This window comes from Cottoperca gobio, chromosome 6 (genome assembly GCF_900634415.1).
Source record: "Cottoperca gobio chromosome 6, fCotGob3.1, whole genome shotgun sequence".
Lineage (NCBI taxonomy): Eukaryota > Metazoa > Chordata > Actinopteri > Perciformes > Bovichtidae > Cottoperca > Cottoperca gobio.
In genome coordinates, this window is record NC_041360.1 from 11,558,763 (window position 1) to 11,577,312 (window position 18,550).

Consider the following 18,550-nt stretch of genomic DNA (forward strand, 5'->3'; position numbering starts at 1 on the left):
TGCCCCTATTGCCCTCTGCATCCCTATCTGTCTTCACCATCAGGCTGCATTTGCAAAGTTTGTACTCAATATGAAGTGCCAACCACCCATGCAGTCTTTATTATACTCTGAGTCAAGTGCATAGGGTTGTGGATCGCTGCAGTGATAAATAACATAACACGAGCCTCGTAAATATGTTTCTGCAATTTTGTTTGAAAATTTGACAATTCAGATTTTTTTTTGCATGTAAGCTTACAGCAGTGACTGTTTTATTGTGTGTATACAGGTGTGTTGCATATTTGTTGTACGTCATTTGTGTGTTGTGTTATGACTCACATTCTGGGCTTAAGAGTTGTGTAAGTGCTTTATTCTCAAATGAGCATCACACAACCATCCACCTACCAAACACTTTTGCTGGCCAGATATAAAAGCAAATAAAACCTTCTTGTGCTGAAGCCAGCTGGAGAATTGACTGGTGTTTTACTAGGGCAGACAGAGGTATTTAGACAGGCTGAAGTTTTTCTTATCAGCACTTGTTTTTTCTTACAATTTTTAACCAATTAGTTTCACGTTAATGACCACAGCTTGATAGCCGGATGGAGGTTTCTCTTTATAGTGGAAATGCATCAGATGGCACCATACACATAGGGAGGTTGTCAAGGTCATGGCCCTTTGGGCTGTCCAACCAAGCAGATGCTTTGTTGAGTTGAATGCAGTGTAGATTTCAGAGCAAAACCCCAAGCAGGCAATTATACTTTAACACCAAGACGACCAACCATGAATTGATGGCTGGTTTGAAACAAATATTTTTAACCCTTTGACAAACCCCTTTGCAAACCCCTTCTAATGCGCAACATGGGTCCAAAGGGACCTGTATTCGTTTCCTATGTTATTTCACGCATGGCTGTGTTTCTTTGCTATATTTTCGGAAATCAATTTATTTAATCATTTAATATTGCAATTATTCATTAAATATCTTGTTTTTGATTACCACAAATCATTATTTTAATTTACCCTTTCTTAATTTATGAACTAAAACAGTTGTTGTATCACTACATCAGGTTTACACACATGGGTCAAAAAAGACCTGTGTGTGTAAAGTGTGATAACAATGAGAAAATGACATTACAGGCACATTACAGGCACATTACAGGGGCAATGTAAGGAGGAGGGGGAGGACACCTGACAAGTGAAGAGGAAGATCTGCTCAGCCCCGTGTGCAAGGAGCACAAACATGTGAGGCATGTATGCACTGAGATGGCAGTTTGAGCTGTTCCCATATGTTTTTATTTAATCAGTTTTCACACTTACACTTTACACACATGGGTCATTTTTGACCCATGTGTGTAAACCTGATGTAGTGATACAAAAACTATTTCAGTTTATAAATTAAGAAAGGGGGAATGAAAAAATAACGATTTGTGGTAATCAAAAACAAGATATTTAATGAATAATTGGAATAATAAATGATTAAATAAATTGATTTCCAAAAATATAGCAAAGAAACACAGCCATGCATGAAATCACATAGGAAACGAATGCGGGCCTGTTTGGACCCATGTTGCGCATTAGAAAGGTAGTGATACAAAAATGATTTTTATTCAAAAAGTAAGAAAGTAAAAATGAAAATAAGAATTTATGATGATCAAAAACAAGTTAATTGAGCAATTCCTGGAATTCTGAAAGATTAAAGTAATTTATTGCAAAAATATTTACAGTTAAAACTCACTCGGGTCTATTTGGACCCATGTTGTGCATCAAAGGGTTAAGATGTGCATATGTTTTACTTATTTGGTTCAAAGTATTCAGAGACAGGGAGTTTGAGATATTCACAAACAAGCGAGGAGAATGATAAGATTTGTTATTTTTTACCCCCTTTCAACAGGAAGATCTATTGATGGGCCTATTTCAAAAGATACTCCAACCTTTTAGTGTCCAGTATCTGGCTACAGAAACGGGGACAATGTCAACATGGTGATTGTCTTTAACACACAGCTTCTGTTGCGACAAAAGTTTAAAGTTGGTGCAGTGCTTCTGTTTCCTAAAACATTTACAGGCATAGTTTGGGTAAGTTTTGTTCAACAGAGCTCATGTACCAAATGCATGTTCCTTATACATTGCTATTCAAGTGACTGGTTGACTGTCAAGAGTGGTCCCACCCTTTAAACAATGAAAGTCACACATAATACTCCATTACAATGACAAGTCTGTCGAAAAGATTACAGAGAAGAGTATGCTGCTATTTTTAGCTTGAAACAAATAATTAATGGTGTGAATCTGGGTACTTCTGCAAGGCTTTAGACCAGGGGTGTCCAAACTTCTTTCACTGAGGGCCACATACAGAAGAATATACAAAGGGCTGGGCCTTCTGGGTCAATTACGCTTGATAATTGAATATGCTTTCTATTAATGAGGTTTCATTTAATTTGTAACAATAAGGGTTTGCAGCTCATTCTCAAAACAGAAACCTCGGGGGGGGGGGGTGGATATATCTCAAGCTTGCTAAAAAAATAAGTTAATGGGCTAGTTAACACATCAACTAACGTTGATGCTGATTCTTCAGGGAATTATCGTATATAATTATTATATATAAGTTCTAGTTGCAGACTCTCTTAAACGCATTCTGCATTCAAGTTGAGAACAGCTCGATTTCTTTCTCAACGATAGAAAAATCTTGGAAGTGCTGACTGAATTCTGTCATGAGATGTGACATGAGATGAGAGACGTGATCACAGACACATATTTGCCCTTGTTATCAGAAAGCTTGGTCTTTGGAAAATAACATTTGATTTCGGACAGCGTGGGGAAGTGCGCAACATTGACATTGCGTCTCAAAGAGACGGAGCTTCACACAGAATGCTTTCATGTGCGCAGTAGGTTCAGTGTTGAGATGACCAGTAAGATCAACTAAAAATGACAGGTCTGCCAAACATGGAGGCTCACTCAGCTCATGAAGAGGTCGGTCCTTCTCTTTCAAAAACAGATCGATTTCTGATCTCAGGGAATGAAACCGCTGCAGCACGGAGCCGCGAGTCAGCCAGCGCACATCAGAACTGTGGAGTGCGTCCCCGTATTCAGCATCAACATCAGACAGGAAAGCTTGAAATTCTCCTTGGTAAATATCCTTGGTGGTCATTCTGAAGAATGTTTTCACGTTGTACTTTGGCATTTTGCAACCCAAAAAAAAAACCTTGACTCAAAATGTCCTTTTGTGTTACTTTGTTTGGTCATTGTTGTTTACCATAAGAAATGAACGTGAACTAATTCATGTTTTGGGGCTGGGAACTTAGTTCAAAATCCAATATTATGAACTATGAGCATGAACAAGTTCATTTTAATGTATGTGAGCTGAACTTTGAGCTAGCTCTGGTGAAGTGTAAACTTGAACAACACTGCTGACTGACAGAAAACGAATTGCAGACATGTGAAAGATACTGTTGTTATTCCTTTGTTGATCTTCTGACTTGTGTTTGTGTGGGTTTATGGTGCTGGAAGAACTATTGCTAGAATTGAGGTTTATTGTACTATAGCTATTACTGAAACCTACCATGTTTTTAAACTACAAAGGTCATGTCTCTCTCTGTCTTTACCCAACATAGATAATGTAATGTGCTGTATATACGTTTTCCTTTGTGTTAATTTTTAATTGACAACACTTAGCTTTAACAGGCAAAGTCACTTTTTACCAACGGGATTTTGACACTCCTTAGAGAAATAAGTATTAGCAGATTGTGAATTAATTTCATTTTGGTGGAACCAAACTAAAGTTATAATTGGATTTCTATTATTTTCCTTCCTTATCTTAGAGTTATTAAAATTGTATTTTCTACTTTTGTCCCTCGGTAACTAGATATCAGAAACAGGCTCTCTCATTGTCAGCAGGTGCTCTAAAATCGATGGATTGCCTCAAAGGAATCGTAGACAGCTGTACTCCCAGCAGGTTCAGACCAAGGCAATATTAAATGAGTTCTATAAACCACAAAACGCATTTAACAACCTTGAATTAGAAGGGTTCTGTCTGGTAACCCTATGAAGGACACATTAGAGAAATATACCTTGTGTACAGATGTGCATGTTCAATGTATTGTATTTGACTGCAATGGTGTTGGGTCGAATTGTACACAATTATATTCTCTTTCCTTTTACTTTAAAGCATCACTTAGAACCATAAAAGCAAATCTCTGTCTGTTGCAGTATGTTGTGGTAATTAACCACCATGCTGTGTGTGTGTGTTCTGTTTCCCTGAATGTCTTCACTCCTCTGTGAAGCACCGTGACCTGTGCCTGCCCTCCCAGCAGGTGGGCATGTGTCCTGCCTCTGTTATCTCTGTAGTTATTCATGGAAGCAGGTGCTCCCTCTGACATTTATGGGGCGGGTCTTCAGCCTTTGTCTTCTAAGCCCTGGGGGAGTGCAACAACCATGACTTTACTGCACCTGATCCCCTGTATGGCATATGCATTGGTCCATTACTCTCTGTGGTGTCACTGCACCAGTACAGGACACTGTTTATGTAAACTGGAGGCTGGGACAATTAGAATGCAGAGAAGCATAGGAACTCTTTCTGTATTTTCATATGAAAGAAACTTTCTGGAACAAAGTTCAACATCAGAGTGGTAGATTAATATCATTTCTGCTTTGATGTTTATGCTCAGTATTCCTTGGGGAGTAACTGGGCGGTGGTGGAAGAAGTGGCTCTAGAGACGAGCGCTATTTGATTTATCCCACCACTTAGTACAGCATTTCATTGCATACACCAGAACTGACTTAGGCCTTTAGTCCAGACTTTTACCAGTAAATAGACACATTGTCTCATATCGCACACCTGTGCATCTAAACCAAGTATAGGAGGGAGTTCTTTTATGTAATGTGCATTCTTGTTAATAATGTTAATAATAAAATATTTTAAACACAAATTAATTCCTCTGTGTGTGTGTGCGCATCTCTTTGCCAACTGTATGTGTGTGTACAGCATATGCTTTGATCAGAAGTAGTGAGTCATTGCTTATACGACGGCTGAATACTGTAGTGAAAGAGCTGCTTTTTGCATTTGGTCAGCTTTCCAAGGTGATTTCCTAACGTTAGCCTATCTAGAAAGTGTTTCAGGGAGATGAAGGACAAAAAGCACACTCAAAGTCTCCAATGCAGTTACACTGAGGGTTTGCTAAATATCTAATTTCCTGCGCAATGCTCTTGCATTTGTTAACGTTTTTAAAACAATCTTTGAGTCAGTCAACAATCCACAGATCCAACAATTATAACATGTAACTTGTGTGATGTTTTATTGTATGCACTTTGTATGATATATCCACATTTTGTGTGAAACTGTTTAGATGTAGAATATATTAATGAGTCCATGTTAAGATTGTTATAATGACATCATTTATTTTCTATAAAGGCTTTTATTGTGTCCTTTTTCAGATCATGGTATATCATAATAATATAAGAAATCATCAATGGCATCGAGGATTCTTCTTTGCATATAGTATTATAATTCTTGTCATGAAGATGCCATACTGTGATGAAGGCCTGTAGGGATATTCAACTGGCTCATGTACTGGTTGAAATATTGGCCCAGATTTGTCATAAAATCAAGAGCAAAGTCTTAAAGGAACTCAAAATACTATGAAAAACATGGTATTTGATGTTGTGTTTTATCTCAACATCAAATACCATAAAACAATGTTCCCTTTAACTGTGGATACTCTTTTTTTCTTGTATTCACAACATCTGAATAATTTGCAAGCAAACACACTTTAATTAGAAGAACTGCAGTCTTTTTATTTAAGAAAATATATGGAACTAAAAACTGGAACATTACTTGCCGTACATGATATCCAGCCAAACACCAAAGATCTGACTCTGCTGGCCACTGCTGTGCGCTAAGCTGCCAAACTAAAGGCAGAATCACCGTAGCACTTGAGTATAAACCTGCAATATTGTTTTTGCCACAGCTGAAAACACGTGGTGAATACAATGTTTATTTTCACTTTGTAAGTTGATATGACAAACTTATCAGCAAACAGTTGCTTATTTACACATACAGCAGTTTCTGGACTGCCAAATGTGAATTTTGAGTCCTGTTTTAACTCTATTTTTAGCTGCTAAATTCTCCATTATGTTGACCAGCTAGTCGCTAAGTTTGTCCGTTTGGCATTTGGTGTTGAGCTTGTATGTGGGTTTTTAGAGTTTAGACTTTAAGAGTGAACTGTAAACAGTACATTTGCGGGCCAGACAGCTACAAAATAATCTGAAACTTGCTATAAAGCAAAGCCCAGGGGAGCTGCAGATTTGGGTGATAATTCTCTAGCTTCATTACGAGCGAACCCTTTCACAAAGTCATTCGACGCAATGTTATAATAAAAACTTATTTTATAGCCACAATAGCGGAATTAACCTTTTTGTTGTCCCTCCATGCATACATCCATGAAACAATGCATGAATTCAATATAAATACTCACTAAAGGAAGAATTTCACATGGTCAGAAAAAAAACATTAATACTTAGTTGTTGTGTCCTAATCTATGTAGTCTAGTTTTTGGGACTGATATTACTTTGAGAAACTGCCTCTTTGAAATGAGATAAATCCTTGTATGGTATACTGATTGCTCCCGATGACTGATACACTATTTGAACCCTTTACTGTAATACAACCATAACAAGATTCTGATCCCTCTAAAGATATTATAGTCACTTCCTACATAATTTGAACACAAAACAGGAAAAGGATCTGCCATTGAAGATGTCCCTCTCTCTTGCAGCTTAACTCAGTTTATTTTAAACTAACTTATAGTTCTTATCTGCTCTATGCCAAACTCCATCCCTCTTATTCTTTCCCATATCCCTCTTCTCTCTTCCGCTGATCCAGCATCTCAGCATCCCCCCCCTCCCTCTGTCCGTTCACCTCCTTCCCTCTATACCCTGTCCCTCCATCCATGCCAGCTTCTCTGACACCCTGCATTACTCTAGCAGCAATGGGCACTGCTGTTGGACGTCTTCCCAGTGCCGGACGTCCTCCAAGGAGAGAGTCAGTGTGTCACGGCAGATTAATGCCTTGCTCGCTGACTGATCAACTCCCGCTGGCCTGGAACCTGAGTGTACTGTGGCGTGGCCCAGATAGGGAGGTGATGCTATCCCGACTCATTGCCACTCAGGTAGTCTGGCCTGGGAAACTGTGATTTATACATTTAATCTTCCAGACGGTGTCATAATGGCGCAGCAGGATGCTGTTTCGGAAAAGGCTTTGACAGGTCTGTGAGCTCGCGGAAGAGAGTAGTGAGTAGGAGGTAATCAAGCTTAGTGGCTGTTTATGAAGAAAGAAAACGCTGAGGTCACTACTTGTTTGATTTAACTGCAAAGGCAACGTAAACATTGTGCATGTGTATGAACAACTTATTTCATGAAATATATCCTGCCTTTAAGCTCTGTCCTATTTTTATGTGCATGACTGTCTCACAATATGGGCAATATGCCTGCATATTTAAAACTATTCATTTTTTATGGCGGTGCTAAGGGGTTTAGGAGCGAGGAGAGAGAGAGAGACACACATTGAGACAAAAGATATATGTTTCACCAATCATTAACTCATTAACTATATGGAATTAACAACCTGTCTGTCCCATTCAGGATATAATAGTTTTTGAAATACAGAAAAATTAACACCTGTGCATGTTTCAATCACTTGTGAAATGAGCTCAGCAGGCCTGTCTCTACAAGCTCCTTATTAACCGTAGAGGGACGTGACATGGAAAACCTGAAGATTCTCATATCTAAAAATATTAATATGATAATAATAAAATAATAGGGGGTAATCTATAATCGTCCCTCGCCTCAAGATGATGTCTTTCCAAACTCAATTACACATTAGCAGGACAATTTCTTCCTTTATCTATCACACTTCATCAAGTAGGGCTTGGCTGCATAATCTATCCTCCTCATTAGCAATCACTCCATCACTCACTAATAATGGCCTATCAACTCTGTCTCAATGACCAAAGTTACAGCAAGGGAGAATGACATATTAACTTATGATGTTAACCTGGGGTCGTGTTTCAATATTGTGGAATTAGATCAGATTTAGTCAAATATCACCATAAATCAAATATGAAGGAGAATTTAAGACAGTCGAAGTAGTTCAAAAGAGAATAAAAAAGAAAACATGACCTTTTAAAGGCATAGAGTGATTAAAAGTTTTATAGCAGCCAGGACTCAAATATAACAGAAAAAAAAAACCCTGGTCAATTCTGAGAATGACAATAAAGAGACTCATTTAAGACTGGTTTAACACACAGAAACAGTGAGGGGAGTACTGAGGGCAAAAAAGGAAATAGGCAAGACCCGAAGCAGGCACCTTGGTTTGTGTGCCTCACCATTAGCATAAATGGATGCTGACTGCCTGCAGTCAGGACCAATATACTATCTATAAAGGCTCGTTTCTCTCAAATTTACTTTGCCGCTGGTGTGACGGACGGTCGCTAGTCCTAGCAGCCTAAATCAGTTCACTTTCAAATACCTCTTCAGGCATGCTCGCCATAGCCAGAGGTGCATGCAATGAGTGTCACATCCCCACCCCTCTTGTCCTCTCCCATTACCATCACAGATGCCATGGCAAATGGCTGGCTTGAGGTTACAGAGCGGGTCTGCTGTTTTATATTCTTGTCAGGATAGTGGAGCATTGGGATTATTCGTTCAATACAAATGCCACATGAGAAACATTTCCTTAGGCTGGTGTAATGACGATTTTAGGTGAGAACTATTATCTGTCTCTCTCACTCTCTCTGAAACACACACACACACATACACACACACATCTGCCAAGAGCGCACTTAAGCAAAACTGCCATGGTGAATTTTGATACTTGATTAATACTTTGCATAAGTATTGCATTTTGTTCATAAGGGCCACATCCAATGTCAAATATACACTTGAGAATCAACAACCATTACCACTTCTCCTCACGTAAACCTAGTTTTCATCACTCCACCGATCAGCCCTCATGGGACCGTCCTGTTTTAGAGCACCTTAATCCATGCCCTTGATTCATTTTATGATGTACAGTAAAATGTGACACCGTCTTGTTGCACCGTTTCTTCCACTGAGTCATTATCTCTTTGAAGAAGTACATACATTTTCTAGCAGAGTGGTCTGATGCTCAATAATGCAAATGACTTCTTTAATCTAAGTTTCCCTTTAACTGATAATTAAACAAATGATTTATAGTTGCATGAGAGGCAATAAGACTTTGCATGCAAAATATCACACTGATTGCTTGGATGTGATGTGTTTCCTCAATATTTTCTAACAAAACGGATAAGGATTCAAGCTGCAGTCTATAATTGGCATGAGTTCTGCACCGCAGAGAAGTCGAGTTTTTTGTTTGGTGCTTTTAACAGCAAAATAGATTTTTTTATTCTTGAAAGGGCTTCACACACTCTCATTCTACCTTTCTCTCTCTCTTACCACTACTACTCCATCTTGGTCTCTCAAACAGGGAGTTGTCTACTATTTAAGCTCACCTTGTACACCATTATGAGGTCGAGGCCCTGCACCTGCTTCTCCAGGTGTGAAGGAAGACCCTGATGATGCACTCTTAATGACTTGCCAGGAGGAGAGGGCACTCCATGCAGCTGCATACTTTACATCCACGTAAAGGCTGGTCATTACCATCCATCTTCGTATATGTCAGGATTTAGAGAGTATGCTTGCTGTTCGGCTTTCTTTGTTCGGAAAGAGATGTGTAATGAACGAAAAAAAGTGTGTTGATCACTGAACATGAGTAATGTCTTCTACGTCCATATGGCCTGAGCTCCAATGAGGCTTGATACACAAATAAAAATCAATCAATCAGAAATGTTGAGAAATGTGCCGCGTGTGTAGTATGTTAAAATGTTTGTAACCAAGTATGCAGTATGTTAGGGTCATCTCTGCAGAAGAGTAATTGCTGGATTCTTACTACCAGACTATGGAAAACAACATTATCGGCAGCCAGAAGTTATGCAGATGAGCCCATAAAAAATGGTGCATGCAGCCCCTGGCATGATTTAGCACCACCAATGCTACAGGTGCTCAGGCATCAGATAATGTAGTTGTCGACGGAGTGATACATCCACATGTTAGATTATTATTTATTATTTAGATCAAAGCATTTTAAAGTGCTCGTGGCACATTCCATTTCTCAGGTGTAGACAATGCCAATGGAAATGGCCACATTTTCCATCAGTGATTCTAGACTGTAAGATCAGTTGTAAACACACTTGCCTCACTGGAACATATGCTCAGTCTGCCCTTCATTTCAGTCACTCTGGCTCTGTTGAACACTCCCTGACCTTCATGTCCTTTCTGTTCAACTTATCAGTGAACAAAATTTGCTCCGGGCCTGAGACACCACAGTTTTTCTAAAAGACTGCAGCTATACTAATCCCAAGCAGAAAATCAATTCATGAATTAATTGTTGAGCATGTCTTGCAGATCAATCTTTCACTATTACCACAGCGAGAGAACACAGGAGGCAGCATGTCTATTCATATCTGCCAGCAGCAAAAATTGGAATGGTTTTAACTTGTTGTCAGCTAAATCTAATGACCCTATGCCTTGGCTGGCATTTATGTGATGTGAAATAAACCGCATTATTATACATACGTATACAGTTTCTAGGGTTTTCATTTTTTTATTTACATGTATTTTTAGAATACCTTCCTCTCCTCTTGTTACAAAACCTGGTGGGTAATGGCCACTCATTCCACTAATAAAACTCCACTTCGGTTTCCACTTGTTTTTTCAAGCGTCACAAGAAGAGTAAATAAGATTGATTGAAAGAACAAAGAAAGAAAGAAGAAAATTCAAAGCCAGTAAACCTGCGTGTATCAGTCTTTTCTTACTGAGGACAGATCAGTTGAGTGTTACTATCAGCCTTTGTATGGAAAGCAGGTTTATGCTCAGCGACAACTTGAAGGTTATATTCTCTATAATGGATGGATTTAGACGAGTCAAGTGGGTTAAAAACAACCTGCTATTATGTGCCTCTTCAATCCCTTTGTACATCTTTTCAATCTTAAAAACACATCCAAACTCAAATGTACACACTCTAGACTTTCCTAAACACTGTTGCGTAGAGGGGTGTTGTACTAAAAATGCATAAACCAAAGACGTTTTCCTTAGAGAAAGGATGTGTACAGTATATCCGTTTATACATAGTAGAGTCATCCTGCAATTCAGCTGAAAAAACGGCAGATTATATATAATTATAGGTATTAACATGTCATATTTGCCTCAGCAGATACTAAATTTAAAATTGTGGTTTTGCAGCATTGTCTTTATTTGAAAGTTAAATATAAAAACCTTATATATAGAAGAAATGTCCCTGCTCTTTTTAAAGACAACAATATTTCCTTAATGGCATGTTATACATCTTGCATTTAATGTTGAACCTACTTCAACACATTACTGTTTTCTGCTACATATTTAACTCATAGTCTCTTTTGATTGTATATGTATTGATCAATGTAAATAGAACTATGTACATTTTTATGTATTCCGTATATATATATATTTTTTTTTTCAAATGTACTTGGGGAAAGCTGTGATTTCTGTGATACAAGAGCTGTGATGTGCATATTCTAATCTATGTTTTTGTGCCGGGATTTGGCTGGAAGAAGCTGACAAACACTTCAATCTCCCTTTTGGAGAAAAGCCATGAACAATGTCTGCCCTACTTTATAGTGATATAAGAGAGAACAAGACCATGGCATTTTAGAGGCTTCTGACGCAGTTTTTTCTCCTACTCTTTTTTCTCCATCTTGTTACAAAACAACAACTTTTGTTCATCAAAATACAGGTCAAAAGTTTGTCCTGCATGTAGCCCTGCTCATGGTTACATGCTGCCCCAGCATGAATTGTATAGTGGATACAAACATCGAACTAACCGCAAACTCCCTCTCTTCATCTGTTATTCACACCGCAAGGTCAACAGATACTTTCTCCTTTCCCGACACATCTACCCTCCCTCAAGCTGTGACCTTCAACCCTCTTCTCTCTGTATCACTGTTCACTTGTCTACTTCTCTGACACTTCATCTCCTCTTACTACTCATCTCTACATTTGCACCCTGACCCGTTTTCTTCAGCCCGAGCTCCTCTCTGGTGACAGCACCCGATTGACATTAATGACACTACAGAATAGAAAGGTTAATTAAGACCAACTGTTCCCTGCCCATTCCTCAGCGCCATCTGTTGTGCAGCTCCAGTCAAACGGATACAGACATGGAACTGACAACGTATTGAGATAAATACTGCAAGCAGGATGTGTGTATTTATTGAGTATCTACAGGCTTTCCAGGACACTTGTAATAATATATACCTCTTTCAAAAACACACAACAACCATTAATCTTTTTAAAACACATATAAAAAAACCAAAAGTAACACAAATGGAATGTAGGGTTTGTGTTAAATTCACTTTATTTTACAGTGAACCTTACACTATAAGTTTACATGTGTAAGGATAATGTTCCCACCATATTGTGACCTGACAGTTGCATTTTGAATGCACATGATGTGATCCAGTTGAAGGAACTGATAGGATCTTTTTTGATTTACCCTACCTACTGGTGAAACAGTGACCCTATGGTAATGCAGGAATCTGCGCATTACTGATAACCTTGAGGAAAGACATGGGAGAAACCATTAACTTTAATAACAATCTCATAAGAATCTAAGGTTGGTCTGTTTGGCAAGAAAAATCCTTTATTGCAAGTAATTCAGACTCTTTTTTACTTTTTCTAGCTGTAAGGATGAAGGTTTTCAAATTGCCAAAAAAGTGTTTGCTCCTTACAGTTTTTTGGGTTCATTTTGTCAAAAAAAACAACAACACACAATTCACATCTCGGATCTTTTACCAAATTAAACACTTACAGCGATACAATAATTCATAAAAACCCAATTGTGTCACCGTACGGCACACACATTGTTCATACAAACTGATTCTCTTTGAACCAGACCTGTGGTCTTTTTATAGTGCTTTGTGTTTGGCCAGGTGGCACATGTATTTGCCAATTGGACCACAGGTGTAACATTTTGAATGGCAGTGTTTTGAAATGACTTAATGTCAGATTCTTGAGTCTTATGTAAAGCACCGTGTGTTCTAAGTGTTACAAAAAAGTGTTACAAAAAAGTGAGATGTTGAAGTGTCAGTTTCAATAATTGTACTTTTCAAGTTTCATTTTAGAGTGTTAGCATTGGAAAAAAACTGGAATTTGTGACAAAAAATAAATGGCAGTGGGATGTGGGTAAATGTTTGTTGATGTCATGACTAAGTAACTGTCAGGTTACTGAAGCAGTCCAAACAGGGCTGCAGGGCGCAAAACCTCAGCAAGCTTAGAATAAACTAAGGTTGCTGTAAAACACATAAACAAAGTGATGACAAACATCTAAATATGGAGACTGGAGGGGATTTCAAACTCTCTTTATCTTCGCTTTAATTTCCTTTCTGTCTTTATCTCCATTGGGATTCTCCGCTTTGATCTTTGAACCTGTAAAATTCACACGCAGAGGCACTCTTGACAGTAAGAGAAGAGGCAAGTGTTGTGCAAAGGCAAAGTGAGGGGGTGAGTGGAGGATTAGATATGCAGAACATGGACGTCAAGGGCAGAGGAGGCAGATACAGCTGGAGGCAGCTTATCTGAATATGGGTAGCTTTGGAACTGCTCCTAAACTAAACAACAATGTTCCAAATGATGAAATGATAGAGCGAAGACTTGTTAATGCAACAGGAACAATTCAAGCCCACGGTACATCACAGCTGTGGATATGTTGCAGGCATCTTTTTTGGTCTGTATCCAATAAACAGCATTCAGACATAACTTATTTTTAAATTACGACAACCTATGACTCGTGTTTACCATTTGCATTTGGTATTATTGCCGTTTTAAATTTTAGTAAGTCATTACTTTTACATTACTTTTAAAAAAAGGGTATTTACAACAATTTATAAAATCTGCAGTTTTGGACGCTAATATGTTCTTAATAAATGGATTTTTAGTTCATATGCTATGCTCTTTTCCAGAAGGTATTAGGTAAAAATTCCATTGGAGTATCATCCTAATTAAAGAGCTATCTAAAAATATACTGCAAGTCTCATTTTGGAGGAGAAAAAATAAAAGCTACACATCTTGGAAACCCATAAGCTGTTCTTATTAAAGGTTTATAACTGATAAATCATTGCTTAATGATTTATTAACCATTATCGAAGCCATTTGTCACAGCTTATAGACACATTTAAAAGGACGCCCTATAAGAAAGTGGTACCTAACATAGTTTTTAAAGTTAAATGCATAATGAAAGAGTTACTGCTCCAGTGGTGTAGTAGTAACATGTAGGACATATGGCATGCAGGGTTGGCATGTGATTGGCTACAGCTGAGCGATCACTCAAAAGTAAAGCGTTACCACTCAAACGGATGGTGAAATAAGTCAGCTGTATTTTATTCCAGCTGGTGATTCCCTACATGGAGAAAATGACTGGGTTGCTTGCTGTGCTTACATGGATGGTTGAAGTCAACCATTGCATGAAGTCCTCTATTTAAATTCAGTGTTTATAATTGAACAACAAAAATGAAAGTCACATTCTTTATGTTGTTCTGTCACTGAATAAACCCATCCCTATACAAAAAACAACCAAACAAAGTCTGTATCCGCCCAGAATAGCATACATCTTCAATAAAGGTCACATTTAAATGACACATTCTGTCAATTCAGTCAGTTGGCTTTTGGCAGTAACTGAGGCATACAGTATAACCGGAAAATCCATTCAGCATGCTGTGCCAGAGAATGCCGCAATGATCACCATTGAGAAGCGTCATTGCATGCCTATTCTGCCATGCCTTCACATTGTTTCTTATCCTTTCTTTCTTATTGCCTGAGGATTAAGTGATGCCTTATACCCCATGCCAAGGCCTTTCTCCAAACAAACCATTCACAAACAGAAAAAGCAATCAAGCAAATGCAGTTAGCATACAAAGAGAACTAAATGCACGGCTGTAGATGCTGAAAAGACATTTAAGACTCACTGTGCTTGTTAGAGGTCATGAATATTCATTTACCCAATTTTCCTACTGTGTGTGTTTTATTCATTTTTCATATTATGTTTGTGTTCTGGAGACACTGGAAAACACGGTATCTTATTCTTCTCTTTTCTCTTTTTCGGTACCATGATTCTATGAACATTTGAATGTAACATGCACATAAATATTGCTCAGTCCTGACCTCGACTCCAGATAACCAGCTTTTTAAAAACCAATGCTGTCAGGTTAGAGCCCGTTCACCCTGTTTTTTGTTGTTTACGCAGTTCATAATTTCATGCTCAAAACTCAAGTAGGAAAGTTAACTACTGTGATGCACGTCCCCAGGTGGAAGATGATGTTGTTCTACTATCTCTGAATGCCAGTTGCTAGTATAGTGAATCAGGATGTTTTGCAGACGCTCATTGTTGAACTCATTCGTGCTTCCCTGAGAACAGTGCTCTGATGACTTCCACAGAATTCATTAAGATAACATGGGAATCAAATGGAAATGCAGCTGCATTTTTTATTTTCATCTCTTTCAACCTTTTACACTATAAATTCTTACTGTCTACTGTATCCTGGTTTGAGTAACAAAAACCCACCAGTGTCATCAAGGTTTTGTTCAGACAGTTTTATTATGGCAAAGGTAATTCAGTGGCTAATAAAAAAATACTTTTTCCTGCCAGCTGACATAAGACAATATGATTCAAAGAGAGCATATACTCTGTTGGTTATCAGTAGGTGAAGTAGACATATGTGATGAAAGAGCCTTTACAAATACATGAGGTTAGAGACACTGGGAGAGAGGTGCCATGTTGAAAATTCATGAGATACCCATCCTGCTTTCACAAATGTTTTCCCTGCCCATTCATCCTGCATCTACGTTGTTGGACTATAGAATGGCTTTTATTCTTGAGTTTGTTCATTGACACACGCAAGCACACACACACGCATATCAAGTCCACACACCGCCACCCAAGGGGTTTGTGTATTGAGTTGATTGTTGCTAAGCACAGTGGTCATTAGGCGGTCAAACCTCCCACTGTCTAGGCAGATAAAAGCTCAGCCATAACCGTCAGACCCATTAACATTCTATCCTCGGTGTGCTCTGCGAGTGTCTTGTTGACTTTAATTCATTGTCTTACCTTGATAAACTTGAATTGATTTCAGTGAACCATCTGTGCGGCCGCTCCCTCCAAAGACAAATCTTTAATATTATCATTCACAATTATTCAACTGTCTCCTGCAGTGAACTATATAAGGCACAGATATGGGAGGGGATGAAAAAAGACATAGATAATACTAAACTGGACTGGCTTTCCTGCTTGCCATCAAAATGTAAGATTTGAATATAAATGTCTATCTGAAGACCGTGGCTTGCTTTTGTAGTTGAAGATAGTCCCTGTTGGCTCAACACAGATCTGATATCTATTGCATTGACAGTATCCGTCTTTGCTAGAATACACCTAATCCAGACTGCTCAAAAACTGCCAGCTGAGTGGCATTTTGGTTTCAGCATTTTACTTTCATAGCTTGCTGAAATGAAAGTCCATCCTATTTTCTTGATGCTTGCCATTGAGCATTACACCGGGGGATTGAAAGTAAACTGTAGACACTTCCACTGCATAAGCCTTCTGCACAGCTTGGTTGTTTCTTAGATTACTTAAATATGTGCAGAAGATTGCAAATGCTGTACAATCAATGCTCTATTTTTGTGCCGGTGCAAACCCAGCAGGGGTGAGATGCCATTTTCAGTCCATTCTTTGCACTTGCACCTGTTTGGCTTGGAACAAATCACTCTTCTTCTCACTTGTGTCGAGAACATTTTAGTAAGAAAGTTTGCCCGATAGGACCACCTCATTTTTTGTTTCAAGTTATTGTAAACACACACACCTCTAAGATTTGATAAACCTTTTTTCTTTCACAAATAAAACAAATTCTGTCACACATTTAAATGAACTTCACACTCCTTTGTAGAGTTAAGGCCAAGTCTGTGACGGCTTAGATTAATGGGTTCTTATCTATTATATTGTCCACAACATGTTGTAGGATGTATGAGGTTATTCCCTTCCTGTTGATTTAATACCTGCAGTCATCATAGAGCAGCAGGATTAACATGTGTGTTCCATCTGCACTCTCTAATTTGAAGGATGCACCACGTGTAATTATGTGCGGGTCCAACAGCATGGGTACCATTCATTAATGAGTCAAATCTTCACATACAGATGTAACAAAGTAGGTGCATGACCTTCTCTGTTTTTCTGCCGATCACAATGGTTAAACTGTAATGCAGAGATTTTATATTCACATACTGAATCATCAGGAGGGGGGGAAGGAGAAAACGTCCTGAGCTCTGTCAAAGATCGTAAGGCATTTATTTCTTTAAGTAAAAAACAATTATTGGGGAATATCCATTTATTCAATCACATAAGAGATTTAAACAGACTTTGGTTTGTCTTACTTTTGCAACATGACTGTGTACATGTAAACATGATCAAATACGACAAATGGTAATCTTGTTAATATCATTGGTAACAAAAATACATAAGAGAAACAACAAATGGAAAAAAAACTCTGGCTTTAGTCACCTAAAGATTGCAGGTGCACTGCAGTTCTCACCTCTGCCCAGTTTCAGGAAAGTATCGCAATGAAAATCATTTGCTGAAGGTGGTTTTATAACTCACATTTAACAATAAATTGCGAAATAGATCTTGAATAAATGTCTCAGTATGTATCCTTTCTCTAATTTGAGTTTACAATATTTCCTGGGGAAAGGCTACAGTATACAGCTTATTAAATTTCAGGAATGTAAATCTCCTTGACAACTATCATTGAGCTCTGCAAGGCTCTCCGATTACATATTCATTCACGCCCTGTTAAATTCATGTTGCACTAAAACAGCAGTAAGGCAATGCAATGAAAGTAGGCACCACAACAAACCATACGATACAAGTGACCAACAATTCAACAATCATTTTTTTTGTGTGAAGGAAAAGAAAAATCACACTGAGTAATGTCTTGCCTTGGAAATGTTCACTGAGAGGTTAGTCACACATAAAAAGGCAAAGAGCCTCATTAGTGCAAATGTAAATAAATAGAGACAGATGATGCAGACAGAGAATCAAAGAGGACCACAGGCCTCTGTGTCATGCAAACATTTGCCTTGGCGAAGCCAAGTCTCAGTGTGTTAGCATCAGAATTATCTGATAATTGGAGTGGAGGGAAATGTCCCACATACCCATCCCACATCACTTATGCACATGTGTTCTTGTGGAGAGAGGTAGATATTTCCATATAGCCGTTTATCCATTCACTCATTTAAAAGAATAATGTATCATACACTTAGTGTCAACAGCATAACAAATCCTAAAGCACCAAAAATAAGACATCCATACCATTGAATTGCAATGAATCAACGCAAGTATATACAGTGCACAGTGTGGGCATTGACAGAAGTTGCGGAAAGTAGCTTATGACTCACTTTCTATTTTACTGTTTGTTTTATTTTATTTTTAAGTAAA